Genomic DNA, 25,143 nt, shown 5'->3' with positions numbered 1-25,143 from the left:
GAACTTGCATATAATGTAGCCATAATTTGTAGCACAGATTGTTGGATGAAATACAAACTAACCTTATTTCAAAGCGACGGCACATATTTCAGCCTTGTGGGAAGAAACGGACAAAGGGTTGACAAAAAGCTTACAGCACCTGGTATTCCCAGGCGGTCTCCCATCCAAGTACTAACCAGGCCCGAACCTGCTTAGCTTCCGAGATCAGACGAGATCAGGCGTACTCAGGCCGGTGTGGTCGTAAGCGAGAAACTATCTCTTGGTGCACTATATAAAGTCAAAGTGGGTGTGATTAACAGCTGTTGCATTTTCACCATGTCGATAAGCATCTTTGTGTCACTCAAAAAGTGCAAGAACTTGCATATAATGTAGCCATAATTTGTAGCACAGATTGTTGGATGAAATACAAACTAACCTTATTTCAAAGCGACGGCACATATTTCAGCCTTGTGGGAAGAAACGGACAAAGGGTTGACAAAAAGCTTACAGCACCTGGTATTCCCAGGCGGTCTCCCATCCAAGTACTAACCAGGCCCGAACCTGCTTAGCTTCCGAGATCAGACGAGATCAGGCGTACTCAGGCCGGTGTGGTCGTAAGCGAGAAACTATCTCTTGGTGCACTATATAAAGTCAAAGTGGGTGTGATTAACAGCTGTTGCATTTTCACCATGTCGATAAGCATCTTTGTGTCACTCAAAAAGTGCAAGAACTTGCATATAATGTAGCCATAATTTGTAGCACAGATTGTTGGATGAAATACAAACTAACCTTATTTCAAAGCGACGGCACATATTTCAGCCTTGTGGGAAGAAACGGACAAAGGGTTGACAAAAAGCTTACAGCACCTGGTATTCCCAGGCGGTCTCCCATCCAAGTACTAACCAGGCCCGAACCTGCTTAGCTTCCGAGATCAGACGAGATCAGGCGTACTCAGGCCGGTGTGGTCGTAAGCGAGAAACTATCTCTTGGTGCACTATATAAAGTCAAAGTGGGTGTGATTAACAGCTGTTGCATTTTCACCATGTCGATAAGCATCTTTGTGTCACTCAAAAAGTGCAAGAACTTGCATATAATGTAGCCATAATTTGTAGCACAGATTGTTGGATGAAATACAAACTAACCTTATTTCAAAGCGACGGCACATATTTCAGCCTTGTGGGAAGAAACGGACAAAGGGTTGACAAAAAGCTTACAGCACCTGGTATTCCCAGGCGGTCTCCCATCCAAGTACTAACCAGGCCCGAACCTGCTTAGCTTCCGAGATCAGACGAGATCAGGCGTACTCAGGCCGGTGTGGTCGTAAGCGAGAAACTATCTCTTGGTGCACTATATAAAGTCAAAGTGGGTGTGATTAACAGCTGTTGCATTTTCACCATGTCGATAAGCATCTTTGTGTCACTCAAAAAGTGCAAGAACTTGCATATAATGTAGCCATAATTTGTAGCACAGATTGTTGGATGAAATACAAACTAACCTTATTTCAAAGCGACGGCACATATTTCAGCCTTGTGGGAAGAAACGGACAAAGGGTTGACAAAAAGCTTACAGCACCTGGTATTCCCAGGCGGTCTCCCATCCAAGTACTAACCAGGCCCGAACCTGCTTAGCTTCCGAGATCAGACGAGATCAGGCGTACTCAGGCCGGTGTGGTCGTAAGCGAGAAACTATCTCTTGGTGCACTATATAAAGTCAAAGTGGGTGTGATTAACAGCTGTTGCATTTTCACCATGTCGATAAGCATCTTTGTGTCACTCAAAAAGTGCAAGAACTTGCATATAATGTAGCCATAATTTGTAGCACAGATTGTTGGATGAAATACAAACTAACCTTATTTCAAAGCGACGGCACATATTTCAGCCTTGTGGGAAGAAACGGACAAAGGGTTGACAAAAAGCTTACAGCACCTGGTATTCCCAGGCGGTCTCCCATCCAAGTACTAACCAGGCCCGAACCTGCTTAGCTTCCGAGATCAGACGAGATCAGGCGTACTCAGGCCGGTGTGGTCGTAAGCGAGAAACTATCTCTTGGTGCACTATATAAAGTCAAAGTGGGTGTGATTAACAGCTGTTGCATTTTCACCATGTCGATAAGCATCTTTGTGTCACTCAAAAAGTGCAAGAACTTGCATATAATGTAGCCATAATTTGTAGCACAGATTGTTGGATGAAATACAAACTAACCTTATTTCAAAGCGACGGCACATATTTCAGCCTTGTGGGAAGAAACGGACAAAGGGTTGACAAAAAGCTTACAGCACCTGGTATTCCCAGGCGGTCTCCCATCCAAGTACTAACCAGGCCCGAACCTGCTTAGCTTCCGAGATCAGACGAGATCAGACGAGATCAGGCCGGTGTGGTCGTAAGCGAGAAACTATCTCTTGGTGCACTATATAAAGTCAAAGTGGGTGTGATTAACAGCTGTTGCATTTTCACCATGTCGATAAGCATCTTTGTGTCACTCAAAAAGTGCAAGAACTTGCATATAATGTAGCCATAATTTGTAGCACAGATTGTTGGATGAAATACAAACTAACCTTATTTCAAAGCGACGGCACATATTTCAGCCTTGTGGGAAGAAACGGACAAAGGGTTGACAAAAAGCTTACAGCACCTGGTATTCCCAGGCGGTCTCCCATCCAAGTACTAACCAGGCCCGAACCTGCTTAGCTTCCGAGATCAGACGAGATCAGGCGTACTCAGGCCGGTGTGGTCGTAAGCGAGAAACTATCTCTTGGTGCACTATATAAAGTCAAAGTGGGTGTGATTAACAGCTGTTGCATTTTCACCATGTCGATAAGCATCTTTGTGTCACTCAAAAAGTGCAAGAACTTGCATATAATGTAGCCATAATTTGTAGCACAGATTGTTGGATGAAATACAAACTAACCTTATTTCAAAGCGACGGCACATATTTCAGCCTTGTGGGAAGAAACGGACAAAGGGTTGACAAAAAGCTTACAGCACCTGGTATTCCCAGGCGGTCTCCCATCCAAGTACTAACCAGGCCCGAACCTGCTTAGCTTCCGAGATCAGACGAGATCAGGCGTACTCAGGCCGGTGTGGTCGTAAGCGAGAAACTATCTCTTGGTGCACTATATAAAGTCAAAGTGGGTGTGATTAACAGCTGTTGCATTTTCACCATGTCGATAAGCATCTTTGTGTCACTCAAAAAGTGCAAGAACTTGCATATAATGTAGCCATAATTTGTAGCACAGATTGTTGGATGAAATACAAACTAACCTTATTTCAAAGCGACGGCACATATTTCAGCCTTGTGGGAAGAAACGGACAAAGGGTTGACAAAAAGCTTACAGCACCTGGTATTCCCAGGCGGTCTCCCATCCAAGTACTAACCAGGCCCGAACCTGCTTAGCTTCCGAGATCAGACGAGATCAGGCGTACTCAGGCCGGTGTGGTCGTAAGCGAGAAACTATCTCTTGGTGCACTATATAAAGTCAAAGTGGGTGTGATTAACAGCTGTTGCATTTTCACCATGTCGATAAGCATCTTTGTGTCACTCAAAAAGTGCAAGAACTTGCATATAATGTAGCCATAATTTGTAGCACAGATTGTTGGATGAAATACAAACTAACCTTATTTCAAAGCGACGGCACATATTTCAGCCTTGTGGGAAGAAACGGACAAAGGGTTGACAAAAAGCTTACAGCACCTGGTATTCCCAGGCGGTCTCCCATCCAAGTACTAACCAGGCCCGAACCTGCTTAGCTTCCGAGATCAGACGAGATCAGGCGTACTCAGGCCGGTGTGGTCGTAAGCGAGAAACTATCTCTTGGTGCACTATATAAAGTCAAAGTGGGTGTGATTAACAGCTGTTGCATTTTCACCATGTCGATAAGCATCTTTGTGTCACTCAAAAAGTGCAAGAACTTGCATATAATGTAGCCATAATTTGTAGCACAGATTGTTGGATGAAATACAAACTAACCTTATTTCAAAGCGACGGCACATATTTCAGCCTTGTGGGAAGAAACGGACAAAGGGTTGACAAAAAGCTTACAGCACCTGGTATTCCCAGGCGGTCTCCCATCCAAGTACTAACCAGGCCCGAACCTGCTTAGCTTCCGAGATCAGACGAGATCAGGCGTACTCAGGCCGGTGTGGTCGTAAGCGAGAAACTATCTCTTGGTGCACTATATAAAGTCAAAGTGGGTGTGATTAACAGCTGTTGCATTTTCACCATGTCGATAAGCATCTTTGTGTCACTCAAAAAGTGCAAGAACTTGCATATAATGTAGCCATAATTTGTAGCACAGATTGTTGGATGAAATACAAACTAACCTTATTTCAAAGCGACGGCACATATTTCAGCCCTTGGGGGAAGAAACGGACAAAGGGTTGACAAAAAGCTTACAGCACCTGGTATTCCCAGGCGGTCTCCCATCCAAGTACTAACCAGGCCCGAACCTGCTTAGCTTCCGAGATCAGACGAGATCAGGCGTACTCAGGCCGGTGTGGTCGTAAGCGAGAAACTATCTCTTGGTGCACTATATAAAGTCAAAGTGGGTGTGATTAACAGCTGTTGCATTTTCACCATGTCGATAAGCATCTTTGTGTCACTCAAAAAGTGCAAGAACTTGCATATAATGTAGCCATAATTTGTAGCACAGATTGTTGGATGAAATACAAACTAACCTTATTTCAAAGCGACGGCACATATTTCAGCCTTGTGGGAAGAAACGGACAAAGGGTTGACAAAAAGCTTACAGCACCTGGTATTCCCAGGCGGTCTCCCATCCAAGTACTAACCAGGCCCGAACCTGCTTAGCTTCCGAGATCAGACGAGATCAGGCGTACTCAGGCCGGTGTGGTCGTAAGCGAGAAACTATCTCTTGGTGCACTATATAAAGTCAAAGTGGGTGTGATTAACAGCTGTTGCATTTTCACCATGTCGATAAGCATCTTTGTGTCACTCAAAAAGTGCAAGAACTTGCATATAATGTAGCCATAATTTGTAGCACAGATTGTTGGATGAAATACAAACTAACCTTATTTCAAAGCGACGGCACATATTTCAGCCTTGTGGGAAGAAACGGACAAAGGGTTGACAAAAAGCTTACAGCACCTGGTATTCCCAGGCGGTCTCCCATCCAAGTACTAACCAGGCCCGAACCTGCTTAGCTTCCGAGATCAGACGAGATCAGGCGTACTCAGGCCGGTGTGGTCGTAAGCGAGAAACTATCTCTTGGTGCACTATATAAAGTCAAAGTGGGTGTGATTAACAGCTGTTGCATTTTCACCATGTCGATAAGCATCTTTGTGTCACTCAAAAAGTGCAAGAACTTGCATATAATGTAGCCATAATTTGTAGCACAGATTGTTGGATGAAATACAAACTAACCTTATTTCAAAGCGACGGCACATATTTCAGCCTTGTGGGAAGAAACGGACAAAGGGTTGACAAAAAGCTTACAGCACCTGGTATTCCCAGGCGGTCTCCCATCCAAGTACTAACCAGGCCCGAACCTGCTTAGCTTCCGAGATCAGACGAGATCAGGCGTACTCAGGCCGGTGTGGTCGTAAGCGAGAAACTATCTCTTGGTGCACTATATAAAGTCAAAGTGGGTGTGATTAACAGCTGTTGCATTTTCACCATGTCGATAAGCATCTTTGTGTCACTCAAAAAGTGCAAGAACTTGCATATAATGTAGCCATAATTTGTAGCACAGATTGTTGGATGAAATACAAACTAACCTTATTTCAAAGCGACGGCACATATTTCAGCCTTGTGGGAAGAAACGGACAAAGGGTTGACAAAAAGCTTACAGCACCTGGTATTCCCAGGCGGTCTCCCATCCAAGTACTAACAGGCCCGAACCTGCTTAGCTTCCGAGATCAGACGAGATCAGGCGTACTCAGGCCGGTGTGGTCGTAAGCGAGAAACTATCTCTTGGTGCACTATATAAAGTCAAAGTGGGTGTGATTAACAGCTGTTGCATTTTCACCATGTCGATAAGCATCTTTGTGTCACTCAAAAAGTGCAAGAACTTGCATATAATGTAGCCATAATTTGTAGCACAGATTGTTGGATGAAATACAAACTAACCTTATTTCAAAGCGACGGCACATATTTCAGCCTTGTGGGAAGAAACGGACAAAGGGTTGACAAAAAGCTTACAGCACCTGGTATTCCCAGGCGGTCTCCCATCCAAGTACTAACCAGGCCCGAACCTGCTTAGCTTCCGAGATCAGACGAGATCAGGCGTACTCAGGCCGGTGTGGTCGTAAGCGAGAAACTATCTCTTGGTGCACTATATAAAGTCAAAGTGGGTGTGATTAACAGCTGTTGCATTTTCACCATGTCGATAAGCATCTTTGTGTCACTCAAAAAGTGCAAGAACTTGCATATAATGTAGCCATAATTTGTAGCACAGATTGTTGGATGAAATACAAACTAACCTTATTTCAAAGCGACGGCACATATTTCAGCCTTGTGGGAAGAAACGGACAAAGGGTTGACAAAAAGCTTACAGCACCTGGTATTCCCAGGCGGTCTCCCATCCAAGTACTAACCAGGCCCGAACCTGCTTAGCTTCCGAGATCAGACGAGATCAGGCGTACTCAGGCCGGTGTGGTCGTAAGCGAGAAACTATCTCTTGGTGCACTATATAAAGTCAAAGTGGGTGTGATTAACAGCTGTTGCATTTTCACCATGTCGATAAGCATCTTTGTGTCACTCAAAAAGTGCAAGAACTTGCATATAATGTAGCCATAATTTGTAGCACAGATTGTTGGATGAAATACAAACTAACCTTATTTCAAAGCGACGGCACATATTTCAGCCTTGTGGGAAGAAACGGACAAAGGGTTGACAAAAAGCTTACAGCACCTGGTATTCCCAGGCGGTCTCCCATCCAAGTACTAACCAGGCCCGAACCTGCTTAGCTTCCGAGATCAGACGAGATCAGGCGTACTCAGGCCGGTGTGGTCGTAAGCGAGAAACTATCTCTTGGTGCACTATATAAAGTCAAAGTGGGTGTGATTAACAGCTGTTGCATTTTCACCATGTCGATAAGCATCTTTGTGTCACTCAAAAAGTGCAAGAACTTGCATATAATGTAGCCATAATTTGTAGCACAGATTGTTGGATGAAATACAAACTAACCTTATTTCAAAGCGACGGCACATATTTCAGCCTTGTGGGAAGAAACGGACAAAGGGTTGACAAAAAGCTTACAGCACCTGGTATTCCCAGGCGGTCTCCCATCCAAGTACTAACCAGGCCCGAACCTGCTTAGCTTCCGAGATCAGACGAGATCAGGCGTACTCAGGCCGGTGTGGTCGTAAGCGAGAAACTATCTCTTGGTGCACTATATAAAGTCAAAGTGGGTGTGATTAACAGCTGTTGCATTTTCACCATGTCGATAAGCATCTTTGTGTCACTCAAAAAGTGCAAGAACTTGCATATAATGTAGCCATAATTTGTAGCACAGATTGTTGGATGAAATACAAACTAACCTTATTTCAAAGCGACGGCACATATTTCAGCCTTGTGGGAAGAAACGGACAAAGGGTTGACAAAAAGCTTACAGCACCTGGTATTCCCAGGCGGTCTCCCATCCAAGTACTAACCAGGCCCGAACCTGCTTAGCTTCCGAGATCAGACGAGATCAGGCGTACTCAGGCCGGTGTGGTCGTAAGCGAGAAACTATCTCTTGGTGCACTATATAAAGTCAAAGTGGGTGTGATTAACAGCTGTTGCATTTTCACCATGTCGATAAGCATCTTTGTGTCACTCAAAAAGTGCAAGAACTTGCATATAATGTAGCCATAATTTGTAGCACAGATTGTTGGATGAAATACAAACTAACCTTATTTCAAAGCGACGGCACATATTTCAGCCTTGTGGGAAGAAACGGACAAAGGGTTGACAAAAGCTTACAGCACCTGGTATTCCCAGGCGGTCTCCCATCCAAGTACTAACCAGGCCCGAACCTGCTTAGCTTCCGAGATCAGACGAGATCAGGCGTACTCAGGCCGGTGTGGTCGTAAGCGAGAAACTATCTCTTGGTGCACTATATAAAGTCAAAGTGGGTGTGATTAACAGCTGTTGCATTTTCACCATGTCGATAAGCATCTTTGTGTCACTCAAAAAGTGCAAGAACTTGCATATAATGTAGCCATAATTTGTAGCACAGATTGTTGGATGAAATACAAACTAACCTTATTTCAAAGCGACGGCACATATTTCAGCCTTGTGGGAAGAAACGGACAAAGGGTTGACAAAAAGCTTACAGCACCTGGTATTCCCAGGCGGTCTCCCATCCAAGTACTAACCAGGCCCGAACCTGCTTAGCTTCCGAGATCAGACGAGATCAGGCGTACTCAGGCCGGTGTGGTCGTAAGCGAGAAACTATCTCTTGGTGCACTATATAAAGTCAAAGTGGGTGTGATTAACAGCTGTTGCATTTTCACCATGTCGATAAGCATCTTTGTGTCACTCAAAAAGTGCAAGAACTTGCATATAATGTAGCCATAATTTGTAGCACAGATTGTTGGATGAAATACAAACTAACCTTATTTCAAAGCGACGGCACATATTTCAGCCTTGTGGGAAGAAACGGACAAAGGGTTGACAAAAAGCTTACAGCACCTGGTATTCCCAGGCGGTCTCCCATCCAAGTACTAACCAGGCCCGAACCTGCTTAGCTTCCGAGATCAGACGAGATCAGGCGTACTCAGGCCGGTGTGGTCGTAAGCGAGAAACTATCTCTTGGTGCACTATATAAAGTCAAAGTGGGTGTGATTAACAGCTGTTGCATTTTCACCATGTCGATAAGCATCTTTGTGTCACTCAAAAAGTGCAAGAACTTGCATATAATGTAGCCATAATTTGTAGCACAGATTGTTGGATGAAATACAAACTAACCTTATTTCAAAGCGACGGCACATATTTCAGCCTTGTGGGAAGAAACGGACAAAGGGTTGACAAAAAGCTTACAGCACCTGGTATTCCCAGGCGGTCTCCCATCCAAGTACTAACCAGGCCCGAACCTGCTTAGCTTCCGAGATCAGACGAGATCAGGCGTACTCAGGCCGGTGTGGTCGTAAGCGAGAAACTATCTCTTGGTGCACTATATAAAGTCAAAGTGGGTGTGATTAACAGCTGTTGCATTTTCACCATGTCGATAAGCATCTTTGTGTCACTCAAAAAGTGCAAGAACTTGCATATAATGTAGCCATAATTTGTAGCACAGATTGTTGGATGAAATACAAACTAACCTTATTTCAAAGCGACGGCACATATTTCAGCCTTGTGGGAAGAAACGGACAAAGGGTTGACAAAAAGCTTACAGCACCTGGTATTCCCAGGCGGTCTCCCATCCAAGTACTAACCAGGCCCGAACCTGCTTAGCTTCCGAGATCAGACGAGATCAGGCGTACTCAGGCCGGTGTGGTCGTAAGCGAGAAACTATCTCTTGGTGCACTATATAAAGTCAAAGTGGGTGTGATTAACAGCTGTTGCATTTTCACCATGTCGATAAGCATCTTTGTGTCACTCAAAAAGTGCAAGAACTTGCATATAATGTAGCCATAATTTGTAGCACAGATTGTTGGATGAAATACAAACTAACCTTATTTCAAAGCGACGGCACATATTTCAGCCTTGTGGGAAGAAACGGACAAAGGGTTGACAAAAAGCTTACAGCACCTGGTATTCCCAGGCGGTCTCCCATCCAAGTACTAACCAGGCCCGAACCTGCTTAGCTTCCGAGATCAGACGAGATCAGGCGTACTCAGGCCGGTGTGGTCGTAAGCGAGAAACTATCTCTTGGTGCACTATATAAAGTCAAAGTGGGTGTGATTAACAGCTGTTGCATTTTCACCATGTCGATAAGCATCTTTGTGTCACTCAAAAAGTGCAAGAACTTGCATATAATGTAGCCATAATTTGTAGCACAGATTGTTGGATGAAATACAAACTAACCTTATTTCAAAGCGACGGCACATATTTCAGCCTTGTGGGAAGAAACGGACAAAGGGTTGACAAAAAGCTTACAGCACCTGGTATTCCCAGGCGGTCTCCCATCCAAGTACTAACCAGGCCCGAACCTGCTTAGCTTCCGAGATCAGACGAGATCAGGCGTACTCAGGCCGGTGTGGTCGTAAGCGAGAAACTATCTCTTGGTGCACTATATAAAGTCAAAGTGGGTGTGATTAACAGCTGTTGCATTTTCACCATGTCGATAAGCATCTTTGTGTCACTCAAAAAGTGCAAGAACTTGCATATAATGTAGCCATAATTTGTAGCACAGATTGTTGGATGAAATACAAACTAACCTTATTTCAAAGCGACGGCACATATTTCAGCCTTGTGGGAAGAAACGGACAAAGGGTTGACAAAAAGCTTACAGCACCTGGTATTCCCAGGCGGTCTCCCATCCAAGTACTAACCAGGCCCGAACCTGCTTAGCTTCCGAGATCAGACGAGATCAGGCGTACTCAGGCCGGTGTGGTCGTAAGCGAGAAACTATCTCTTGGTGCACTATATAAAGTCAAAGTGGGTGTGATTAACAGCTGTTGCATTTTCACCATGTCGATAAGCATCTTTGTGTCACTCAAAAAGTGCAAGAACTTGCATATAATGTAGCCATAATTTGTAGCACAGATTGTTGGATGAAATACAAACTAACCTTATTTCAAAGCGACGGCACATATTTCAGCCTTGTGGGAAGAAACGGACAAAGGGTTGACAAAAAGCTTACAGCACCTGGTATTCCCAGGCGGTCTCCCATCCAAGTACTAACCAGGCCCGAACCTGCTTAGCTTCCGAGATCAGACGAGATCAGGCGTACTCAGGCCGGTGTGGTCGTAAGCGAGAAACTATCTCTTGGTGCACTATATAAAGTCAAAGTGGGTGTGATTAACAGCTGTTGCATTTTCACCATGTCGATAAGCATCTTTGTGTCACTCAAAAAGTGCAAGAACTTGCATATAATGTAGCCATAATTTGTAGCACAGATTGTTGGATGAAATACAAACTAACCTTATTTCAAAGCGACGGCACATATTTCAGCCTTGTGGGAAGAAACGGACAAAGGGTTGACAAAAAGCTTACAGCACCTGGTATTCCCAGGCGGTCTCCCATCCAAGTACTAACCAGGCCCGAACCTGCTTAGCTTCCGAGATCAGACGAGATCAGGCGTACTCAGGCCGGTGTGGTCGTAAGCGAGAAACTATCTCTTGGTGCACTATATAAAGTCAAAGTGGGTGTGATTAACAGCTGTTGCATTTTCACCATGTCGATAAGCATCTTTGTGTCACTCAAAAAGTGCAAGAACTTGCATATAATGTAGCCATAATTTGTAGCACAGATTGTTGGATGAAATACAAACTAACCTTATTTCAAAGCGACGGCACATATTTCAGCCTTGTGGGAAGAAACGGACAAAGGGTTGACAAAAAGCTTACAGCACCTGGTATTCCCAGGCGGTCTCCCATCCAAGTACTAACCAGGCCCGAACCTGCTTAGCTTCCGAGATCAGACGAGATCAGGCGTACTCAGGCCGGTGTGGTCGTAAGCGAGAAACTATCTCTTGGTGCACTATATAAAGTCAAAGTGGGTGTGATTAACAGCTGTTGCATTTTCACCATGTCGATAAGCATCTTTGTGTCACTCAAAAAGTGCAAGAACTTGCATATAATGTAGCCATAATTTGTAGCACAGATTGTTGGATGAAATACAAACTAACCTTATTTCAAAGCGACGGCACATATTTCAGCCTTGTGGGAAGAAACGGACAAAGGGTTGACAAAAAGCTTACAGCACCTGGTATTCCCAGGCGGTCTCCCATCCAAGTACTAACAGGCCCGAACCTGCTTAGCTTCCGAGATCAGACGAGATCAGGCGTACTCAGGCCGGTGTGGTCGTAAGCGAGAAACTATCTCTTGGTGCACTATATAAAGTCAAAGTGGGTGTGATTAACAGCTGTTGCATTTTCACCATGTCGATAAGCATCTTTGTGTCACTCAAAAAGTGCAAGAACTTGCATATAATGTAGCCATAATTTGTAGCACAGATTGTTGGATGAAATACAAACTAACCTTATTTCAAAGCGACGGCACATATTTCAGCCTTGTGGGAAGAAACGGACAAAGGGTTGACAAAAAGCTTACAGCACCTGGTATTCCCAGGCGGTCTCCCATCCAAGTACTAACCAGGCCCGAACCTGCTTAGCTTCCGAGATCAGACGAGATCAGGCGTACTCAGGCCGGTGTGGTCGTAAGCGAGAAACTATCTCTTGGTGCACTATATAAAGTCAAAGTGGGTGTGATTAACAGCTGTTGCATTTTCACCATGTCGAAAGCATCTTTGTGTCACTCAAAAAGTGCAAGAACTTGCATATAATGTAGCCATAATTTGTAGCACAGATTGTTGGATGAAATACAAACTAACCTTATTTCAAAGCGACGGCACATATTTCAGCCTTGTGGGAAGAAACGGACAAAGGGTTGACAAAAAGCTTACAGCACCTGGTATTCCCAGGCGGTCTCCCATCCAAGTACTAACCAGGCCCGAACCTGCTTAGCTTCCGAGATCAGACGAGATCAGGCGTACTCAGGCCGGTGTGGTCGTAAGCGAGAAACTATCTCTTGGTGCACTATATAAAGTCAAAGTGGGTGTGATTAACAGCTGTTGCATTTTCACCATGTCGATAAGCATCTTTGTGTCACTCAAAAAGTGCAAGAACTTGCATATAATGTAGCCATAATTTGTAGCACAGATTGTTGGATGAAATACAAACTAACCTTATTTCAAAGCGACGGCACATATTTCAGCCTTGTGGGAAGAAACGGACAAAGGTTGACAAAAAGCTTACAGCACCTGGTATTCCCAGGCGGTCTCCCATCCAAGTACTAACCAGGCCCGAACCTGCTTAGCTTCCGAGATCAGACGAGATCAGGCGTACTCAGGCCGGTGTGGTCGTAAGCGAGAAACTATCTCTTGGTGCACTATATAAAGTCAAAGTGGGTGTGATTAACAGCTGTTGCATTTTCACCATGTCGATAAGCATCTTTGTGTCACTCAAAAAGTGCAAGAACTTGCATATAATGTAGCCATAATTTGTAGCACAGATTGTTGGATGAAATACAAACTAACCTTATTTCAAAGCGACGGCACATATTTCAGCCTTGTGGGAAGAAACGGACAAAGGGTTGACAAAAAGCTTACAGCACCTGGTATTCCCAGGCGGTCTCCCATCCAAGTACTAACCAGGCCCGAACCTGCTTAGCTTCCGAGATCAGACGAGATCAGGCGTACTCAGGCCGGTGTGGTCGTAAGCGAGAAACTATCTCTTGGTGCACTATATAAAGTCAAAGTGGGTGTGATTAACAGCTGTTGCATTTTCACCATGTCGATAAGCATCTTTGTGTCACTCAAAAAGTGCAAGAACTTGCATATAATGTAGCCATAATTTGTAGCACAGATTGTTGGATGAAATACAAACTAACCTTATTTCAAAGCGACGGCACATATTTCAGCCTTGTGGGAAGAAACGGACAAAGGGTTGACAAAAAGCTTACAGCACCTGGTATTCCCAGGCGGTCTCCCATCCAAGTACTAACCAGGCCCGAACCTGCTTAGCTTCCGAGATCAGACGAGATCAGGCGTACTCAGGCCGGTGTGGTCGTAAGCGAGAAACTATCTCTTGGTGCACTATATAAAGTCAAAGTGGGTGTGATTAACAGCTGTTGCATTTTCACCATGTCGATAAGCATCTTTGTGTCACTCAAAAAGTGCAAGAACTTGCATATAATGTAGCCATAATTTGTAGCACAGATTGTTGGATGAAATACAAACTAACCTTATTTCAAAGCGACGGCACATATTTCAGCCTTGTGGGAAGAAACGGACAAAGGGTTGACAAAAAGCTTACAGCACCTGGTATTCCCAGGCGGTCTCCCATCCAAGTACTAACCAGGCCCGAACCTGCTTAGCTTCCGAGATCAGACGAGATCAGGCGTACTCAGGCCGGTGTGGTCGTAAGCGAGAAACTATCTCTTGGTGCACTATATAAAGTCAAAGTGGGTGTGATTAACAGCTGTTGCATTTTCACCATGTCGATAAGCATCTTTGTGTCACTCAAAAAGTGCAAGAACTTGCATATAATGTAGCCATAATTTGTAGCACAGATTGTTGGATGAAATACAAACTAACCTTATTTCAAAGCGACGGCACATATTTCAGCCTTGTGGGAAGAAACGGACAAAGGGTTGACAAAAAGCTTACAGCACCTGGTATTCCCAGGCGGTCTCCCATCCAAGTACTAACCAGGCCCGAACCTGCTTAGCTTCCGAGATCAGGCGTACTCAGGCCGGTGTGGTCGTAAGCGAGAAACTATCTCTTGGTGCACTATATAAAGTCAAAGTGGGTGTGATTAACAGCTGTTGCATTTTCACCATGTCGATAAGCATCTTTGTGTCACTCAAAAAGTGCAAGAACTTGCATATAATGTAGCCATAATTTGTAGCACAGATTGTTGGATGAAATACAAACTAACCTTATTTCAAAGCGACGGCACATATTTCAGCCTTGTGGGAAGAAACGGACAAAGGGTTGACAAAAAGCTTACAGCACCTGGTATTCCCAGGCGGTCTCCCATCCAAGTACTAACCAGGCCCGAACCTGCTTAGCTTCCGAGATCAGACGAGATCAGGCGTACTCAGGCCGGTGTGGTCGTAAGCGAGAAACTATCTCTTGGTGCACTATATAAAGTCAAAGTGGGTGTGATTAACAGCTGTTGCATTTTCACCATGTCGATAAGCATCTTTGTGTCACTCAAAAAGTGCAAGAACTTGCATATAATGTAGCCATAATTTGTAGCACAGATTGTTGGATGAAATACAAACTAACCTTATTTCAAAGCGACGGCACATATTTCAGCCTTGTGGGAAGAAACGGACAAAGGGTTGACAAAAAGCTTACAGCACCTGGTATTCCCAGGCGGTCTCCCATCCAAGTACTAACCAGGCCCGAACCTGCTTAGCTTCCGAGATCAGACGAGATCAGGCGTACTCAGGCCGGTGTGGTCGTAAGCGAGAAACTATCTCTTGGTGCACTATATAAAGTCAAAGTGGGTGTGATTAACAGCTGTTGCATTTTCACCATGTCGATAAGCATCTTTGTGTCACTCAAAAAGTGCAAGAACTTGCATATAATGTAGCCATAATTTGTAGCACAGATTGTTGGATGAAATACAAACTAACCTTATTTCAAAGCGACGGCACATATTTCAGCCTTGTGGGAAGAAACGGACAAAGGGTTGACAAAAGCTTACAGCACCTGGTATTCCCTCCCAGGCGGTCTCCCATCCAAGTACTAACCAGGCCCGAACCTGCTTAGCTTCCGAGATCAGACGAGATCAGGCGTACTCAGGCCGGTGTGGTCGTAAGCGAGAAACTATCTCTTGGTGCACTATATAAAGTCAAAGTGGGTGTGATTAACAGCTGTTGCATTTTCACCATGTCGATAAGCATCTTTGTGTCACTCAAAAAGTGCAAGAACTTGCATATAATGTAGCCATAATTTGTAGCACAGATTGTTGGATGAAATACAAACTAACCTTATTTCAAAGCGACGGCACATATTTCAGCCTTGTGGGAAGAAACGGACAAAGGGTTGACAAAAAGCTTACAGCACCTGGTATTCCCAGGCGGTCTCCCATCCAAGTACTAACCAGGCCCGAACCTGCTTAGCTTCCGAGATCAGACGAGATCAGGCGTACTCAGGCCGGTGTGGTCGTAAGCGAGAAACTATCTCTTGGTGCACTATATAAAGTCAAAGTGGGTGTGATTAACAGCTGTTGCTGTTTTTCACCATGTCGATAAGCATCTTTGTGTCACTCAAAAAGTGCAAGAACTTGCATATAATGTAGCCATAATTTGTAGCACAGATTGTTGGATGAAATACAAACTAACCTTATTTCAAAGCGACGGCACATATTTCAGCCTTGTGGGAAGAAACGGACAAAGGGTTGACAAAAAGCTTACAGCACCTGGTATTCCCAGGCGGTCTCCCATCCAAGTACTAACCAGGCCCGAACCTGCTTAGCTTCCGAGATCAGACGAGATCAGGCGTACTCAGGCCGGTGTGGTCGTAAGCGAGAAACTATCTCTTGGTGCACTATATAAAGTCAAAGTGGGTGTGATTAACAGCTGTTGCATTTTCACCATGTCGATAAGCATCTTTGTGTCACTCAAAAAGTGCAAGAACTTGCATATAATGTAGCCATAATTTGTAGCACAGATTGTTGGATGAAATACAAACTAACCTTATTTCAAAGCGACGGCACATATTCAGCCTTGTGGGAAGAAACGGACAAAGGGTTGACAAAAAGCTTACAGCACCTGGTATTCCCAGGCGGTCTCCCATCCAAGTACTAACCAGGCCCGAACCTGCTTAGCTTCCGAGATCAGACGAGATCAGGCGTACTCAGGCCGGTGTGGTCGTAAGCGAGAAACTATCTCTTGGTGCACTATATAAAGTCAAAGTGGGTGTGATTAACAGCTGTTGCATTTTCACCATGTCGATAAGCATCTTTGTGTCACTCAAAAAGTGCAAGAACTTGCATATAATGTAGCCATAATTTGTAGCACAGATTGTTGGATGAAATACAAACTAACCTTATTTCAAAGCGACGGCACATATTTCAGCCTTGTGGGAAGAAACGGACAAAGGGTTGACAAAAAGCTTACAGCACCTGGTATTCCCAGGCGGTCTCCCATCCAAGTACTAACCAGGCCCGAACCTGCTTAGCTTCCGAGATCAGACGAGATCAGGCGTACTCAGGCCGGTGTGGTCGTAAGCGAGAAACTATCTCTTGGTGCACTATATAAAGTCAAAGTGGGTGTGATTAACAGCTGTTGCATTTTCACCATGTCGATAAGCATCTTTGTGTCACTCAAAAAGTGCAAGAACTTGCATATAATGTAGCCATAATTTGTAGCACAGATTGTTGGATGAAATACAAACTAACCTTATTTCAAAGCGACGGCACATATTTCAGCCTTGTGGGAAGAAACGGACAAAGGGTTGACAAAAAGCTTACAGCACCTGGTATTCCCAGGCGGTCTCCCATCCAAGTACTAACCAGGCCCGAACCTGCTTAGCTTCCGAGATCAGACGAGATCAGGCGTACTCAGGCCGGTGTGGTCGTAAGCGAGAAACTATCTCTTGGTGCACTATATAAAGTCAAAGTGGGTGTGATTAACAGCTGTTGCATTTTCACCATGTCGATAAGCATCTTTGTGTCACTCAAAAAGTGCAAGAACTTGCATATAATGTAGCCATAATTTGTAGCACAGATTGTTGGATGAAATACAAACTAACCTTATTTCAAAGCGACGGCACATATTTCAGCCTTGTGGGAAGAAACGGACAAAGGGTTGACAAAAAGCTTACAGCACCTGGTATTCCCAGGCGGTCTCCCATCCAAGTACTAACCAGGCCCGAACCTGCTTAGCTTCCGAGATCAGACGAGATCAGGCGTACTCAGGCCGGTGTGGTCGTAAGCGAGAAACTATCTCTTGGTGCACTATATAAAGTCAAAGTGGGTGTGATTAACAGCTGTTGCATTTTCACCATGTCGATAAGCATCTTTGTGTCACTCAAAAAGTGCAAGAACTTGCATATAATGTAGCCATAATTTGTAGCACAGATTGTTGGATGAAATACAAACTAACCTTATTTCAAAGCGACGGCACATATTTCAGCCTTGTGGGAAGAAACGGACAAAGGGTTGACAAAAAGCTTACAGCACCTGGTATTCCCAGGCGGTCTCCCATCCAAGTACTAACCAGGCCCGAACCTGCTTAGCTTCCGAGATCAGACGAGATCAGGCGTACTCAGGCCGGTGTGGTCGTAAGCGAGAAACTATCTCTTGGTGCACTATATAAAGTCAAAGTGGGTGTGATTAACAGCTGTTGCATTTTCACCATGTCGATAAGCATCTTTGTGTCACTCAAAAAGTGCAAGAACTTGCATATAATGTAGCCATAATTTGTAGCACAGATTGTTGGATGAAATACAAACTAACCTTATTTCAAAGCGACGGCACATATTTCAGCCTTGTGGGAAGAAACGGACAAAGGGTTGACAAAAAGCTTACAGCACCTGGTATTCCCAGGCGGTCTCCCATCCAAGTACTAACCAGGCCCGAACCTGCTTAGCTTCCGAGATCAGACGAGATCAGGCGTACTCAGGCCGGTGTGGTCGTAAGCGAGAAACTATCTCTTGGTGCACTATATAAAGTCAAAGTGGGTGTGATTAACAGCTGTTGCATTTTCACCATGTCGATAAGCAGCATCTTTGTGTCACTCAAAAAGTGCAAGAACTTGCATATAATGTAGCCATAATTTGTAGCACAGATTGTTGGATGAAATACAAACTAACCTTATTTCAAAGCGACGGCACATATTTCAGCCTTGTGGGAAGAAACGGACAAAGGGTTGACAAAAAGCTTACAGCACCTGGTATTCCCAGGCGGTCTCCCATCCAAGTACTAACCAGGCCCGAACCTGCTTAGCTTCCGAGATCAGACGAGATCAGGCGTACTCAGGCCGGTGTGGTCGTAAGCGAGAAACTATCTCTTGGTGCACTATATAAAGTCAAAGTGGGTGTGATTAACAGCTGTTGCATTTTCACCATGTCGATAAGCATCTTTGTGTCACTCAAAAAGTGCAAGAACTTGCATATAATGTAGCCATAATTTGTAGCACAGATTGTTGGATGAAATACAAACTAACCTTATTTCAAAGCGACGGCACATATTTCAGCCTTGTGGGAAGAAACGGACAAAGGGTTGACAAAAAGCTTACAGCACCTGGTATTCCCAGGCGGTCTCCCATCCAAGTACTAACCAGGCCCGAACCTGCTTAGCTTCCGAGATCAGACGAGATCAGGCGTACTCAGGCCGGTGTGGTCGTAAGCGAGAAACTATCTCTTGGTGCACTATATAAAGTCAAAGTGGGTGTGATTAACAGCTGTTGCATTTTCACCATGTCGATAAGCATCTTTGTGTCACTCAAAAAGTGCAAGAACTTGCATATAATGTAGCCATAATTTGTAGCACAGATTGTTGGATGAAATACAAACTAACCTTATTTCAAAGCGACGGCACATATTTCAGCCTTGTGGGAAGAAACGGACAAAGGGTTGACAAAAAGCTTACAGCACCTGGTATTCCCAGGCGGTCTCCCATCCAAGTACTAACCAGGCCCGAACCTGCTTAGCTTCCGAGATCAGACGAGATCAGGCGTACTCAGGCCGGTGTGGTCGTAAGCGAGAAACTATCTCTTGGCACTATATAAAGTCAAAGTGGGTGTGATTAACAGCTGTTGCATTTTCACCATGTCGATAAGCATCTTTGTGTCACTCAAAAAGTGCAAGAACTTGCATATAATGTAGCCATAATTTGTAGCACAGATTGTTGGATGAAATACAAACTAACCTTATTTCAAAGCGACGGCACATATTTCAGCCTTGTGGGAAGAAACGGACAAAGGGTTGACAAAAAGCTTACAGCACCTGGTATTCCCAGGCGGTCTCCCATCCAAGTACTAACCAGGCCCGAACCTGCTTAGCTTCCGAGATCAGACGAGATCAGGCGTACTCAGGCCGGTGTGGTCGTAAGCGAGAAACTATCTCTTGGTGCACTATATAAAGTCAAAGTGGGTGTGATTAACAGCTGTTGCATTTTCACCATGTCGATAAGCATCTTTGTGTCACTCAAAAAGTGCAAGAACTTGCATATAATGTAGCCATAATTTGTAGCACAGATTGTTGGATGAAATACAACTAACCTAACCTTATTTCAAAGCGACGGCACATATTTCAGCCTTGTGGGAAGAAACGGACAAAGGGTTGACAAAAAGCTTACAGCACCTGGTATTCCCAGGCGGTCTCCCATCCAAGTACTAACCAGGCCCGAACCTGCTTAGCTTCCGAGATCAGACGAGATCAGGCGTACTCAGGCCGGTGTGGTCGTAAGCGAGAAACTATCTCTTGGTGCACTATATAAAGTCAAAGTGGGTGTGATTAACAGCTGTTGCATTTTCACCATGTCGATAAGCATCTTTGTGTCACTCAAAAAGTGCAAGAACTTGCATATAATGTAGCCATAATTTGTAGCACAGATTGTTGGATGAAATACAAACTAACCTTATTTCAAAGCGACGGCACATATTTCAGCCTTGTGGGAAGAAACGGACAAAGGGTTGACAAAAAGCTTACAGCACCTGGTATTCCCAGGCGGTCTCCCATCCAAGTACTAACCAGGCCCGAACCTGCTTAGCTTCCGAGATCAGACGAGATCAGGCGTACTCAGGCCGGTGTGGTCGTAAGCGAGAAACTATCTCTTGGTGCACTATATAAAGTCAAAGTGGGTGTGATTAACAGCTGTTGCATTTTCACCATGTCGATAAGCATCTTTGTGTCACTCAAAAAGTGCAAGAACTTGCATATAATGTAGCCATAATTTGTAGCACAGATTGTTGGATGAAATACAAACTAACCTTATTTCAAAGCGACGGCACATATTTCAGCCTTGTGGGAAGAAACGGACAAAGGGTTGACAAAAAGCTTACAGCACCTGGTATTCCCAGGCGGTCTCCCATCCAAGTACTAACCAGGCCCGAACCTGCTTAGCTTCCGAGATCAGACGAGATCAGGCGTACTCAGGCCGGTGTGGTCGTAAGCGAGAAACTATCTCTTGGTGCACTATATAAAGTCAAAGTGGGTGTGATTAACAGCTGTTGCATTTTCACCATGTCGATAAGCATCTTTGTGTCACTCAAAAAGTGCAGAACTTGCATATAATGTAGCCATAATTTGTAGCACAGATTGTTGGATGAAATACAAACTAACCTTATTTCAAAGCGACGGCACATATTTCAGCCTTGTGGGAAGAAACGGACAAAGGGTTGACAAAAAGCTTACAGCACCTGGTATTCCCAGGCGGTCTCCCATCCAAGTACTAACCAGGCCCGAACCTGCTTAGCTTCCGAGATCAGACGAGATCAGGCGTACTCAGGCCGGTGTGGTCGTAAGCGAGAAACTATCTCTTGGTGCACTATATAAAGTCAAAGTGGGTGTGATTAACAGCTGTTGCATTTTCACCATGTCGATAAGCATCTTTGTGTCACTCAAAAAGTGCAAGAACTTGCATATAATGTAGCCATAATTTGTAGCACAGATTGTTGGATGAAATACAAACTAACCTTATTTCAAAGCGACGGCACATATTTCAGCCTTGTGGGAAGAAACGGACAAAGGGTTGACAAAAAGCTTACAGCACCTGGTACAGGCGGTCTCCCATCCAAGTACTAACCAGGCCCGAACCTGCTTAGCTTCCGAGATCAGACGAGATCAGGCGTACTCAGGCCGGTGTGGTCGTAAGCGAGAAACTATCTCTTGGTGCACTATATAAAGTCAAAGTGGGTGTGATTAACAGCTGTTGCATTTTCACCATGTCGATAAGCATCTTTGTGTCACTCAAAAAGTGCAAGAACTTGCATATAATGTAGCCATAATTTGTAGCACAGATTGTTGGATGAAATACAAACTAACCTTATTTCAAAGCGACGGCACATATTTCAGCCTTGTGGGAAGAAACGGACAAAGGGTTGACAAAAAGCTTACAGCACCTGGTATTCCCAGGCGGTCTCCCATCCAAGTACTAACCAGGCCCGAACCTGCTTAGCTTCCGAGATCAGACGAGATCAGGCGTACTCAGGCCGGTGTGGTCGTAAGCGAGAAACTATCTCTTGGTGCACTATATAAAGTCAAAGTGGGTGTGATTAACAGCTGTTGCATTTTCACCATGTCGATAAGCATCTTTGTGTCACTCAAAAAGTGCAAGAACTTGCATATAATGTAGCCATAATTTGTAGCACAGATTGTTGGATGAAATACAAACTAACCTTATTTCAAAGCGACGGCACATATTTCAGCCTTGTGGGAAGAAACGGACAAAGGGTTGACAAAAAGCTTACAGCACCTGGTATTCCCAGGCGGTCTCCCATCCAAGTACTAACCAGGCCCGAACCTGCTTAGCTTCCGAGATCAGACGAGATCAGGCGTACTCAGGCCGGTGTGGTCGTAAGCGAGAAACTATCTCTTGGTGCACTATATAAAGTCAAAGTGGGTGTGATTAACAGCTGTTGCATTTTCACCATGTCGATAAGCATCTTTGTGTCACTCAAAAAGTGCAAGAACTTGCATATAATGTAGCCATAATTTGTAGCACAGATTGTTGGATGAAATACAAACTAACCTTATTTCAAAGCGACGGCACATATTTTCAGCCTTGTGGGAAGAAACGGACAAAGGGTTGACAAAAAAAGCTTACAGCACCTGGTATTCCCAGGCGGTCTCCCATCCAAGTACTAACCAGGCCCGAACCTGCTTAGCTTCCGAGATCAGACGAGATCAGGCGTACTCAGGCCGGTGTGGTCGTAAGCGAGAAACTATCTCTTGGTGCACTATATAAAGTCAAAGTGGGTGTGATTAACAGCTGTTGCATTTTCACCATGTCGATAAGCATCTTTGTGTCACTCAAAAAGTGCAAGAACTTGCATATAATGTAGCCATAATTTGTAGCACAGATTGTTGGATGAAATACAAACTAACCTTATTTCAAAGCGACGGCACATATTTCAGCCTTGTGGGAAGAAACGGACAAAGGGTTGACAAAAAGCTTACAGCACCTGGTATTCCCAGGCGGTCTCCCATCCAAGTACTAACCAGGCCCGAACCTGCTTAGCTTCCGAGATCAGACGAGATCAGGCGTACTCAGGCCGGTGGTCGTAAGCGAGAAACTATCTCTTGGTGCACTATATAAAGTCAAAGTGGGTGTGATTAACAGCTGTTGCATTTTCACCATGTCGATAAGCATCTTTGTGTCACTCAAAAAGTGCAAGAACTTGCATATAATGTAGCCATAATTTGTAGCACAGATTGTTGGATGAAATACAAACTAACCTTATTTCAAAGCGACGGCACATATTTCAGCCTTGTGGGAAGAAACGGACAAAGGGTTGACAAAAAGCTTACAGCACCTGGTATTCCCAGGCGGTCTCCCATCCAAGTACTAACCAGGCCCGAACCTGCTTAGCTTCCGAGATCAGACGAGATCAGGCGTACTCAGGCCGGTGTGGTCGTAAGCGAGAAACTATCTCTTGGTGCACTATATAAAGTCAAAGTGGGTGTGATTAACAGCTGTTGCATTTTCACCATGTCGATAAGCATCTTTGTGTCACTCAAAAAGTGCAAGAACTTGCATATAATGTAGCCATAATTTGTAGCACAGATTGTTGGATGAAATACAAACTAACCTTATTTCAAAGCGACGGCACATATTTCAGCCTTGTGGGAAGAAACGGACAAAGGGTTGACAAAAAGCTTACAGCACCTGGTATTCCCAGGCGGTCTCCCATCCAAGTACTAACCAGGCCCGAACCTGCTTAGCTTCCGAGATCAGACGAGATCAGGCGTACTCAGGCCGGTGTGGTCGTAAGCGAGAAACTATCTCTTGGTGCACTATATAAAGTCAAAGTGGGTGTGATTAACAGCTGTTGCATTTTCACCATGTCGATAAGCATCTTTGTGTCACTCAAAAAGTGCAAGAACTTGCATATAATGTAGCCATAATTTGTAGCACAGATTGTTGGATGAAATACAAACTAACCTTATTTCAAAGCGACGGCACATATTTCAGCCTTGTGGGAAGAAACGGACAAAGGGTTGACAAAAAGCTTACAGCACCTGGTATTCCCAGGCGGTCTCCCATCCAAGTACTAACCAGGGCCCGAACCTGCTTAGCTTCCGAGATCAGACGAGATCAGGCGTACTCAGGCCGGTGTGGTCGTAAGCGAGAAACTATCTCTTGGTGCACTATATAAAGTCAAAGTGGGTGTGATTAACAGCTGTTGCATTTTCACCATGTCGATAAGCATCTTTGTGTCACTCAAAAAGTGCAAGAACTTGCATATAATGTAGCCATAATTTGTAGCACAGATTGTTGGATGAAATACAAACTAACCTTATTTCAAAGCGACGGCACATATTTCAGCCTTGTGGGAAGAAACGGACAAAGGGTTGACAAAAAGCTTACAGCACCTGGTATTCCCAGGCGGTCTCCCATCCAAGTACTAACCAGGCCCGAACCTGCTTAGCTTCCGAGATCAGACGAGATCAGGCGTACTCAGGCCGGTGTGGTCGTAAGCGAGAAACTATCTCTTGGTGCACTATATAAAGTCAAAGTGGGTGTGATTAACAGCTGTTGCATTTTCACCATGTCGATAAGCATCTTTGTGTCACTCAAAAAGTGCAAGAACTTGCATATAATGTAGCCATAATTTGTAGCACAGATTGTTGGATGAAATACAAACTAACCTTATTTCAAAGCGACGGCACATATTTCAGCCTTGTGGGAAGAAACGGACAAAGGGTTGACAAAAGCTTACAGCACCTGGTATTCCCAGGCGGTCTCCCATCCAAGTACTAACCAGGCCCGAACCTGCTTAGCTTCCGAGATCAGACGAGATCAGGCGTACTCAGGCCGGTGTGGTCGTAAGCGAGAAACTATCTCTTGGTGCACTATATAAAGTCAAAGTGGGTGTGATTAACAGCTGTTGCATTTTCACCATGTCGATAAGCATCTTTGTGTCACTCAAAAAGTGCAAGAACTTGCATATAATGTAGCCATAATTTGTAGCACAGATTGTTGGATGAAATACAAACTAACCTTATTTCAAAGCGACGGCACATATTTCAGCCTTGTGGGAAGAAACGGACAAAGGTTGACAAAAAGCTTACAGCACCTGGTATTCCCAGGCGGTCTCCCATCCAAGTACTAACCAGGCCCGAACCTGCTTAGCTTCCGAGATCAGACGAGATCAGGCGTACTCAGGCCGGTGTGGTCGTAAGCGAGAAACTATCTCTTGGTGCACTATATAAAGTCAAAGTGGGTGTGATTAACAGCTGTTGCATTTTCACCATGTCGATAAGCATCTTTGTGTCACTCAAAAAGTGCAAGAACTTGCATATAATGTAGCCATAATTTGTAGCACAGATTGTTGGATGAAATACAAACTAACCTTATTTCAAAGCGACGGCACATATTTC

At 44.4% G+C, this 25,143-nt stretch overlaps 68 non-coding genes and 3 pseudogenes across 68 annotated transcripts; all 71 read right to left on the bottom strand.

Annotated features, from left to right (window-relative positions):
* Nucleotides 1–127: 127 nt before the first annotated feature.
* Nucleotides 128–246, bottom strand: LOC124022562. Its single transcript, XR_006836461.1, has one exon. It is a non-coding gene; the product is annotated as a 5S ribosomal RNA (ribosomal RNA).
* A 234-nt stretch (nucleotides 247–480) lies between these two features.
* Nucleotides 481–599, bottom strand: LOC124022561. Its single transcript, XR_006836460.1, has one exon. It is a non-coding gene; the product is annotated as a 5S ribosomal RNA (ribosomal RNA).
* Nucleotides 600–833: 234 nt separating this feature from the next.
* LOC124022559 lies at nucleotides 834–952 on the bottom strand. Its single transcript, XR_006836459.1, has one exon. It is a non-coding gene; the product is annotated as a 5S ribosomal RNA (ribosomal RNA).
* A 234-nt stretch (nucleotides 953–1,186) lies between these two features.
* On the bottom strand, nucleotides 1,187–1,305 carry LOC124022558. Its single transcript, XR_006836458.1, has one exon. It is a non-coding gene; the product is annotated as a 5S ribosomal RNA (ribosomal RNA).
* Nucleotides 1,306–1,539: 234 nt separating this feature from the next.
* LOC124022557 lies at nucleotides 1,540–1,658 on the bottom strand. The gene has a single exon (XR_006836457.1). It is a non-coding gene; the product is annotated as a 5S ribosomal RNA (ribosomal RNA).
* Nucleotides 1,659–1,892: 234 nt separating this feature from the next.
* On the bottom strand, nucleotides 1,893–2,011 carry LOC124022556. Its single transcript, XR_006836456.1, has one exon. It is a non-coding gene; the product is annotated as a 5S ribosomal RNA (ribosomal RNA).
* Nucleotides 2,012–2,245: 234 nt separating this feature from the next.
* LOC124022680 lies at nucleotides 2,246–2,364 on the bottom strand. The gene has a single exon (XR_006836576.1). It is a non-coding gene; the product is annotated as a 5S ribosomal RNA (ribosomal RNA).
* Nucleotides 2,365–2,598: 234 nt separating this feature from the next.
* Nucleotides 2,599–2,717, bottom strand: LOC124022555. The gene has a single exon (XR_006836455.1). It is a non-coding gene; the product is annotated as a 5S ribosomal RNA (ribosomal RNA).
* Nucleotides 2,718–2,951: 234 nt separating this feature from the next.
* Nucleotides 2,952–3,070, bottom strand: LOC124022554. Its single transcript, XR_006836454.1, has one exon. It is a non-coding gene; the product is annotated as a 5S ribosomal RNA (ribosomal RNA).
* Nucleotides 3,071–3,304: 234 nt separating this feature from the next.
* On the bottom strand, nucleotides 3,305–3,423 carry LOC124022553. The gene has a single exon (XR_006836453.1). It is a non-coding gene; the product is annotated as a 5S ribosomal RNA (ribosomal RNA).
* A 234-nt stretch (nucleotides 3,424–3,657) lies between these two features.
* LOC124022552 lies at nucleotides 3,658–3,776 on the bottom strand. The gene has a single exon (XR_006836452.1). It is a non-coding gene; the product is annotated as a 5S ribosomal RNA (ribosomal RNA).
* A 234-nt stretch (nucleotides 3,777–4,010) lies between these two features.
* On the bottom strand, nucleotides 4,011–4,129 carry LOC124022550. The gene has a single exon (XR_006836450.1). It is a non-coding gene; the product is annotated as a 5S ribosomal RNA (ribosomal RNA).
* Nucleotides 4,130–4,364: 235 nt separating this feature from the next.
* Nucleotides 4,365–4,483, bottom strand: LOC124022549. The gene has a single exon (XR_006836449.1). It is a non-coding gene; the product is annotated as a 5S ribosomal RNA (ribosomal RNA).
* Nucleotides 4,484–4,717: 234 nt separating this feature from the next.
* On the bottom strand, nucleotides 4,718–4,836 carry LOC124022548. The gene has a single exon (XR_006836448.1). It is a non-coding gene; the product is annotated as a 5S ribosomal RNA (ribosomal RNA).
* A 234-nt stretch (nucleotides 4,837–5,070) lies between these two features.
* LOC124022547 lies at nucleotides 5,071–5,189 on the bottom strand. The gene has a single exon (XR_006836447.1). It is a non-coding gene; the product is annotated as a 5S ribosomal RNA (ribosomal RNA).
* Nucleotides 5,190–5,423: 234 nt separating this feature from the next.
* LOC124022546 lies at nucleotides 5,424–5,542 on the bottom strand. Its single transcript, XR_006836446.1, has one exon. It is a non-coding gene; the product is annotated as a 5S ribosomal RNA (ribosomal RNA).
* Nucleotides 5,543–5,776: 234 nt separating this feature from the next.
* LOC124022688 lies at nucleotides 5,777–5,894 on the bottom strand. Its single transcript, XR_006836584.1, has one exon. It is a non-coding gene; the product is annotated as a 5S ribosomal RNA (ribosomal RNA).
* Nucleotides 5,895–6,128: 234 nt separating this feature from the next.
* On the bottom strand, nucleotides 6,129–6,247 carry LOC124022545. The gene has a single exon (XR_006836445.1). It is a non-coding gene; the product is annotated as a 5S ribosomal RNA (ribosomal RNA).
* Nucleotides 6,248–6,481: 234 nt separating this feature from the next.
* Nucleotides 6,482–6,600, bottom strand: LOC124022544. Its single transcript, XR_006836444.1, has one exon. It is a non-coding gene; the product is annotated as a 5S ribosomal RNA (ribosomal RNA).
* A 234-nt stretch (nucleotides 6,601–6,834) lies between these two features.
* Nucleotides 6,835–6,953, bottom strand: LOC124022543. Its single transcript, XR_006836443.1, has one exon. It is a non-coding gene; the product is annotated as a 5S ribosomal RNA (ribosomal RNA).
* Nucleotides 6,954–7,187: 234 nt separating this feature from the next.
* On the bottom strand, nucleotides 7,188–7,306 carry LOC124022542. The gene has a single exon (XR_006836442.1). It is a non-coding gene; the product is annotated as a 5S ribosomal RNA (ribosomal RNA).
* Nucleotides 7,307–7,540: 234 nt separating this feature from the next.
* Nucleotides 7,541–7,659, bottom strand: LOC124022541. The gene has a single exon (XR_006836441.1). It is a non-coding gene; the product is annotated as a 5S ribosomal RNA (ribosomal RNA).
* A 233-nt stretch (nucleotides 7,660–7,892) lies between these two features.
* LOC124022539 lies at nucleotides 7,893–8,011 on the bottom strand. Its single transcript, XR_006836439.1, has one exon. It is a non-coding gene; the product is annotated as a 5S ribosomal RNA (ribosomal RNA).
* Nucleotides 8,012–8,245: 234 nt separating this feature from the next.
* LOC124022538 lies at nucleotides 8,246–8,364 on the bottom strand. Its single transcript, XR_006836438.1, has one exon. It is a non-coding gene; the product is annotated as a 5S ribosomal RNA (ribosomal RNA).
* Nucleotides 8,365–8,598: 234 nt separating this feature from the next.
* On the bottom strand, nucleotides 8,599–8,717 carry LOC124022537. Its single transcript, XR_006836437.1, has one exon. It is a non-coding gene; the product is annotated as a 5S ribosomal RNA (ribosomal RNA).
* A 234-nt stretch (nucleotides 8,718–8,951) lies between these two features.
* Nucleotides 8,952–9,070, bottom strand: LOC124022536. Its single transcript, XR_006836436.1, has one exon. It is a non-coding gene; the product is annotated as a 5S ribosomal RNA (ribosomal RNA).
* A 234-nt stretch (nucleotides 9,071–9,304) lies between these two features.
* Nucleotides 9,305–9,423, bottom strand: LOC124022535. The gene has a single exon (XR_006836435.1). It is a non-coding gene; the product is annotated as a 5S ribosomal RNA (ribosomal RNA).
* Nucleotides 9,424–9,657: 234 nt separating this feature from the next.
* On the bottom strand, nucleotides 9,658–9,776 carry LOC124022533. The gene has a single exon (XR_006836434.1). It is a non-coding gene; the product is annotated as a 5S ribosomal RNA (ribosomal RNA).
* A 234-nt stretch (nucleotides 9,777–10,010) lies between these two features.
* On the bottom strand, nucleotides 10,011–10,129 carry LOC124022532. The gene has a single exon (XR_006836433.1). It is a non-coding gene; the product is annotated as a 5S ribosomal RNA (ribosomal RNA).
* A 234-nt stretch (nucleotides 10,130–10,363) lies between these two features.
* Nucleotides 10,364–10,482, bottom strand: LOC124022531. The gene has a single exon (XR_006836432.1). It is a non-coding gene; the product is annotated as a 5S ribosomal RNA (ribosomal RNA).
* A 234-nt stretch (nucleotides 10,483–10,716) lies between these two features.
* On the bottom strand, nucleotides 10,717–10,835 carry LOC124022530. Its single transcript, XR_006836431.1, has one exon. It is a non-coding gene; the product is annotated as a 5S ribosomal RNA (ribosomal RNA).
* Nucleotides 10,836–11,069: 234 nt separating this feature from the next.
* Nucleotides 11,070–11,188, bottom strand: LOC124022529. The gene has a single exon (XR_006836430.1). It is a non-coding gene; the product is annotated as a 5S ribosomal RNA (ribosomal RNA).
* A 234-nt stretch (nucleotides 11,189–11,422) lies between these two features.
* On the bottom strand, nucleotides 11,423–11,541 carry LOC124022527. Its single transcript, XR_006836428.1, has one exon. It is a non-coding gene; the product is annotated as a 5S ribosomal RNA (ribosomal RNA).
* A 234-nt stretch (nucleotides 11,542–11,775) lies between these two features.
* On the bottom strand, nucleotides 11,776–11,893 carry LOC124022687. The gene has a single exon (XR_006836583.1). It is a non-coding gene; the product is annotated as a 5S ribosomal RNA (ribosomal RNA).
* Nucleotides 11,894–12,127: 234 nt separating this feature from the next.
* LOC124022526 lies at nucleotides 12,128–12,246 on the bottom strand. The gene has a single exon (XR_006836427.1). It is a non-coding gene; the product is annotated as a 5S ribosomal RNA (ribosomal RNA).
* A 233-nt stretch (nucleotides 12,247–12,479) lies between these two features.
* Nucleotides 12,480–12,598, bottom strand: LOC124022525. Its single transcript, XR_006836426.1, has one exon. It is a non-coding gene; the product is annotated as a 5S ribosomal RNA (ribosomal RNA).
* A 233-nt stretch (nucleotides 12,599–12,831) lies between these two features.
* LOC124022524 lies at nucleotides 12,832–12,950 on the bottom strand. The gene has a single exon (XR_006836425.1). It is a non-coding gene; the product is annotated as a 5S ribosomal RNA (ribosomal RNA).
* A 234-nt stretch (nucleotides 12,951–13,184) lies between these two features.
* Nucleotides 13,185–13,303, bottom strand: LOC124022523. Its single transcript, XR_006836424.1, has one exon. It is a non-coding gene; the product is annotated as a 5S ribosomal RNA (ribosomal RNA).
* A 234-nt stretch (nucleotides 13,304–13,537) lies between these two features.
* LOC124022522 lies at nucleotides 13,538–13,656 on the bottom strand. The gene has a single exon (XR_006836423.1). It is a non-coding gene; the product is annotated as a 5S ribosomal RNA (ribosomal RNA).
* A 234-nt stretch (nucleotides 13,657–13,890) lies between these two features.
* Nucleotides 13,891–14,009, bottom strand: LOC124022521. The gene has a single exon (XR_006836422.1). It is a non-coding gene; the product is annotated as a 5S ribosomal RNA (ribosomal RNA).
* A 234-nt stretch (nucleotides 14,010–14,243) lies between these two features.
* LOC124022695 lies at nucleotides 14,244–14,352 on the bottom strand (annotated as a pseudogene).
* A 234-nt stretch (nucleotides 14,353–14,586) lies between these two features.
* On the bottom strand, nucleotides 14,587–14,705 carry LOC124022520. The gene has a single exon (XR_006836421.1). It is a non-coding gene; the product is annotated as a 5S ribosomal RNA (ribosomal RNA).
* Nucleotides 14,706–14,939: 234 nt separating this feature from the next.
* Nucleotides 14,940–15,058, bottom strand: LOC124022519. Its single transcript, XR_006836420.1, has one exon. It is a non-coding gene; the product is annotated as a 5S ribosomal RNA (ribosomal RNA).
* Nucleotides 15,059–15,291: 233 nt separating this feature from the next.
* Nucleotides 15,292–15,414, bottom strand: LOC124022693 (annotated as a pseudogene).
* Nucleotides 15,415–15,648: 234 nt separating this feature from the next.
* Nucleotides 15,649–15,767, bottom strand: LOC124022517. Its single transcript, XR_006836419.1, has one exon. It is a non-coding gene; the product is annotated as a 5S ribosomal RNA (ribosomal RNA).
* A 236-nt stretch (nucleotides 15,768–16,003) lies between these two features.
* On the bottom strand, nucleotides 16,004–16,122 carry LOC124022515. The gene has a single exon (XR_006836417.1). It is a non-coding gene; the product is annotated as a 5S ribosomal RNA (ribosomal RNA).
* Nucleotides 16,123–16,355: 233 nt separating this feature from the next.
* Nucleotides 16,356–16,474, bottom strand: LOC124022514. Its single transcript, XR_006836416.1, has one exon. It is a non-coding gene; the product is annotated as a 5S ribosomal RNA (ribosomal RNA).
* Nucleotides 16,475–16,708: 234 nt separating this feature from the next.
* LOC124022513 lies at nucleotides 16,709–16,827 on the bottom strand. Its single transcript, XR_006836415.1, has one exon. It is a non-coding gene; the product is annotated as a 5S ribosomal RNA (ribosomal RNA).
* Nucleotides 16,828–17,061: 234 nt separating this feature from the next.
* Nucleotides 17,062–17,180, bottom strand: LOC124022511. Its single transcript, XR_006836414.1, has one exon. It is a non-coding gene; the product is annotated as a 5S ribosomal RNA (ribosomal RNA).
* Nucleotides 17,181–17,414: 234 nt separating this feature from the next.
* LOC124022510 lies at nucleotides 17,415–17,533 on the bottom strand. The gene has a single exon (XR_006836413.1). It is a non-coding gene; the product is annotated as a 5S ribosomal RNA (ribosomal RNA).
* A 234-nt stretch (nucleotides 17,534–17,767) lies between these two features.
* Nucleotides 17,768–17,886, bottom strand: LOC124022509. The gene has a single exon (XR_006836412.1). It is a non-coding gene; the product is annotated as a 5S ribosomal RNA (ribosomal RNA).
* A 234-nt stretch (nucleotides 17,887–18,120) lies between these two features.
* On the bottom strand, nucleotides 18,121–18,239 carry LOC124022508. The gene has a single exon (XR_006836411.1). It is a non-coding gene; the product is annotated as a 5S ribosomal RNA (ribosomal RNA).
* Nucleotides 18,240–18,476: 237 nt separating this feature from the next.
* LOC124022507 lies at nucleotides 18,477–18,595 on the bottom strand. Its single transcript, XR_006836410.1, has one exon. It is a non-coding gene; the product is annotated as a 5S ribosomal RNA (ribosomal RNA).
* Nucleotides 18,596–18,829: 234 nt separating this feature from the next.
* On the bottom strand, nucleotides 18,830–18,948 carry LOC124022506. Its single transcript, XR_006836409.1, has one exon. It is a non-coding gene; the product is annotated as a 5S ribosomal RNA (ribosomal RNA).
* Nucleotides 18,949–19,182: 234 nt separating this feature from the next.
* Nucleotides 19,183–19,301, bottom strand: LOC124022505. Its single transcript, XR_006836408.1, has one exon. It is a non-coding gene; the product is annotated as a 5S ribosomal RNA (ribosomal RNA).
* Nucleotides 19,302–19,533: 232 nt separating this feature from the next.
* LOC124022503 lies at nucleotides 19,534–19,652 on the bottom strand. Its single transcript, XR_006836406.1, has one exon. It is a non-coding gene; the product is annotated as a 5S ribosomal RNA (ribosomal RNA).
* Nucleotides 19,653–19,890: 238 nt separating this feature from the next.
* Nucleotides 19,891–20,009, bottom strand: LOC124022502. The gene has a single exon (XR_006836405.1). It is a non-coding gene; the product is annotated as a 5S ribosomal RNA (ribosomal RNA).
* A 234-nt stretch (nucleotides 20,010–20,243) lies between these two features.
* LOC124022500 lies at nucleotides 20,244–20,362 on the bottom strand. Its single transcript, XR_006836404.1, has one exon. It is a non-coding gene; the product is annotated as a 5S ribosomal RNA (ribosomal RNA).
* Nucleotides 20,363–20,596: 234 nt separating this feature from the next.
* On the bottom strand, nucleotides 20,597–20,715 carry LOC124022499. Its single transcript, XR_006836403.1, has one exon. It is a non-coding gene; the product is annotated as a 5S ribosomal RNA (ribosomal RNA).
* Nucleotides 20,716–20,948: 233 nt separating this feature from the next.
* Nucleotides 20,949–21,067, bottom strand: LOC124022498. The gene has a single exon (XR_006836402.1). It is a non-coding gene; the product is annotated as a 5S ribosomal RNA (ribosomal RNA).
* A 234-nt stretch (nucleotides 21,068–21,301) lies between these two features.
* Nucleotides 21,302–21,416, bottom strand: LOC124022698 (annotated as a pseudogene).
* Nucleotides 21,417–21,650: 234 nt separating this feature from the next.
* On the bottom strand, nucleotides 21,651–21,769 carry LOC124022497. The gene has a single exon (XR_006836401.1). It is a non-coding gene; the product is annotated as a 5S ribosomal RNA (ribosomal RNA).
* A 234-nt stretch (nucleotides 21,770–22,003) lies between these two features.
* LOC124022496 lies at nucleotides 22,004–22,122 on the bottom strand. The gene has a single exon (XR_006836400.1). It is a non-coding gene; the product is annotated as a 5S ribosomal RNA (ribosomal RNA).
* A 237-nt stretch (nucleotides 22,123–22,359) lies between these two features.
* LOC124022495 lies at nucleotides 22,360–22,478 on the bottom strand. The gene has a single exon (XR_006836399.1). It is a non-coding gene; the product is annotated as a 5S ribosomal RNA (ribosomal RNA).
* Nucleotides 22,479–22,712: 234 nt separating this feature from the next.
* Nucleotides 22,713–22,829, bottom strand: LOC124022682. Its single transcript, XR_006836578.1, has one exon. It is a non-coding gene; the product is annotated as a 5S ribosomal RNA (ribosomal RNA).
* Nucleotides 22,830–23,063: 234 nt separating this feature from the next.
* LOC124022494 lies at nucleotides 23,064–23,182 on the bottom strand. Its single transcript, XR_006836398.1, has one exon. It is a non-coding gene; the product is annotated as a 5S ribosomal RNA (ribosomal RNA).
* A 234-nt stretch (nucleotides 23,183–23,416) lies between these two features.
* On the bottom strand, nucleotides 23,417–23,535 carry LOC124022493. Its single transcript, XR_006836397.1, has one exon. It is a non-coding gene; the product is annotated as a 5S ribosomal RNA (ribosomal RNA).
* Nucleotides 23,536–23,769: 234 nt separating this feature from the next.
* LOC124022683 lies at nucleotides 23,770–23,889 on the bottom strand. Its single transcript, XR_006836579.1, has one exon. It is a non-coding gene; the product is annotated as a 5S ribosomal RNA (ribosomal RNA).
* A 234-nt stretch (nucleotides 23,890–24,123) lies between these two features.
* LOC124022491 lies at nucleotides 24,124–24,242 on the bottom strand. Its single transcript, XR_006836395.1, has one exon. It is a non-coding gene; the product is annotated as a 5S ribosomal RNA (ribosomal RNA).
* Nucleotides 24,243–24,475: 233 nt separating this feature from the next.
* Nucleotides 24,476–24,594, bottom strand: LOC124022490. Its single transcript, XR_006836394.1, has one exon. It is a non-coding gene; the product is annotated as a 5S ribosomal RNA (ribosomal RNA).
* Nucleotides 24,595–24,827: 233 nt separating this feature from the next.
* On the bottom strand, nucleotides 24,828–24,946 carry LOC124022489. The gene has a single exon (XR_006836393.1). It is a non-coding gene; the product is annotated as a 5S ribosomal RNA (ribosomal RNA).
* Nucleotides 24,947–25,143: the final 197 nt, after the last annotated feature.

The sequence above is a fragment of the Oncorhynchus gorbuscha genome, unplaced genomic scaffold, assembly GCF_021184085.1.
Source record: "Oncorhynchus gorbuscha isolate QuinsamMale2020 ecotype Even-year unplaced genomic scaffold, OgorEven_v1.0 Un_scaffold_1405, whole genome shotgun sequence".
Taxonomy (NCBI): domain Eukaryota; kingdom Metazoa; phylum Chordata; class Actinopteri; order Salmoniformes; family Salmonidae; genus Oncorhynchus; species Oncorhynchus gorbuscha.
This window is presented reverse-complemented; position numbering and strand designations above follow the sequence as displayed.